The sequence below is a fragment of the Camelus dromedarius genome, chromosome 34 (genome assembly GCF_036321535.1).
Source record: "Camelus dromedarius isolate mCamDro1 chromosome 34, mCamDro1.pat, whole genome shotgun sequence".
Classification (NCBI taxonomy): Eukaryota; Metazoa; Chordata; class Mammalia; order Artiodactyla; family Camelidae; genus Camelus; species Camelus dromedarius.
This window is the reverse complement of record NC_087469.1, coordinates 19,957,770-19,959,891: the sequence shown is the minus strand read 5'-3', so window position 1 is coordinate 19,959,891 and position 2,122 is coordinate 19,957,770.

Genomic DNA, 2,122 nt, shown 5'->3' with positions numbered 1-2,122 from the left:
GACTGTGATGAAAATATTTTGACATAACTGGGGTAGAAGGTAGCCCATGAGACTGGGAGGCAGTATCAGCCATTAGTCCCCTTTCGAGCTGCAGAGGCCCATCCCCAACACACCCACAGTCTCCCCTGGGGCTGAGCAGTGAGCCCCCACAGTCCCGTAAGTCGGGGCACCCTTAAGTTATTTAAACAGCACTGGCATCTCCATTTTTTCCCGGATAGTAGTAAAACTTGTTAACACGGGCTATAAAAACCCGGAAATCCTCAGGTCATCCCTGTGTCCTCTGTTTTTATTTATGGAACAAAAATGTAAATAACTCAGTGCTAAAGAAAAAATCATGACCTCTTACCCTGCTGGGACGCGCAGACCTATGAACACACCCTCCTCACGGCTTAAAAACAATCTTGCTTTATGTGGACTTAGTGATGCCAGGATGGCTACAGAGGTGGCACTAACAGAGGTGTGTTTGCTGACGAGCCAGGACTTCTGGTTTTAAAATATTCACAAGATACTCCTTCAAGATACTCCTTTCCGAAATGTTTGATGATCTTGACCCGAAGCAGAACATGAAATCCTCAAATCGCTGGGAACAGAAGCTGCAGTTGAATGAACTGGCTGATGGGCTGTGAACAAAGCGGTCTGGCCAGGCGTGTGGGGCGTGAACCCTGATTCAGAGCCATCACGACCCACACAGGCTGCCTTTCTGGTGCCGGGGGGTCTGGTTCAGAAAAAATTTAAAAAAAGTTTTCCTAAAAAAATGAAGTCCCATGGGTCTCCTCAGCCCACCACTCTGAGTCAGAGCTCCAACAGACCCAGAGAGGTGAGTCCTTCCCTGAGAGTCCCTGAATCCCACATGGCCAGCGGGAAACAGAGGTGTGAGCACAGAGCCCAGGGAGAGGGAAACTGGTTATCACTGGGAGCTAGCACACGGAGACATGTGAGAAAACCAGTCCCATCAGACTAACTGCATCAGCTGACTCACTCTTCATTTTCAATAAGTAACAAATGGGCTTATAGGTCAGACAGTCACAAGTCCTGCTTCTGAGCTACTGCCTTAAGTATGACGCACCTGAATTTTAGGAAAACATGTGACAAAACCCCTCCTGAAGTCACGAGGACAAGATGCAGAACGTGGCCGCTGTGGCAGAGCAGTCACTCGGGCCCCAGCCAGCACGTGACCAGATCAGGGTCCTGGGGCCCGGACTTCCAGCCCCTTTGCTCTGGGTCCCTCAAGAAGTCAAGTTATCACATCACGTTGCCAGAGTCTTGAGCAAAGAAATAGGGACATAGGGAATCCCAGGAATAAGCAAGGGAATTTCAACCCTGGACAAAAATAAAGTAGAAAATCCTCATCGCTGGAAAATGAAAAAGGAAAGCAAGGCCCAGTTCAGATGAGCGATCCAGGCCTCTCCCCCACAAGGTGCACTGGAGGGGCTGGAAGGGGACTGTGTGTTAGGAAGGACTGCACCCACCTCATGCTGGCCATGCTGGCCCCAAAATGCCACTTTTCAGCTCAGTCTTTGGGAGGCCGAAAAGCCAAAGACCTGACCGCACAGCAATTCCTTCATTAAGAAGAAATCGACCGTGTTTAACATCCACTGTGCCTGAATGGTCTTCTAGGTGCTTGGGGTACAGCAGTGGACAAACACAAAACTTCTACAGAGGAAGAAAACAACAAGAATGAACAAACAAATCAGTAAATTGCAGCCTTTGTTCACGGGCAATAAATCCTATGGCACAAAGGAAGTGGGTGAAGGAAGGAGGATGGAGGGCCAGAGGGTGCACAGCGGAGGCCTCCCTGAGGAGGTGTCACGGAGCAAAGAGCTGAGGGGGAGTGCTCCTGCGCACAGAGGCCTGGACTGGAGGAAGCGCCATCCGAGCAGAGAGACCTCCAGTGCGAACGCCCTTGGGAGGCACAGTACACGGTGTTCCAGGACCTGCGGGGGTGGGGGCCTGCAGGGGGTGAGGCCAGACAGGCCTTCCCGGGCAGAGCTTGACTGTGAATGAGACGGGAGCCAGGGCAGGCTTTGGACGGGGCATCAGCTCTGCTTTAAAAGATCGCCCTGGCTGCTGGGAGTGAGCAAGGGCAGCATGAAGGAGCTCAGATTGGGGGCTACTGCAATAG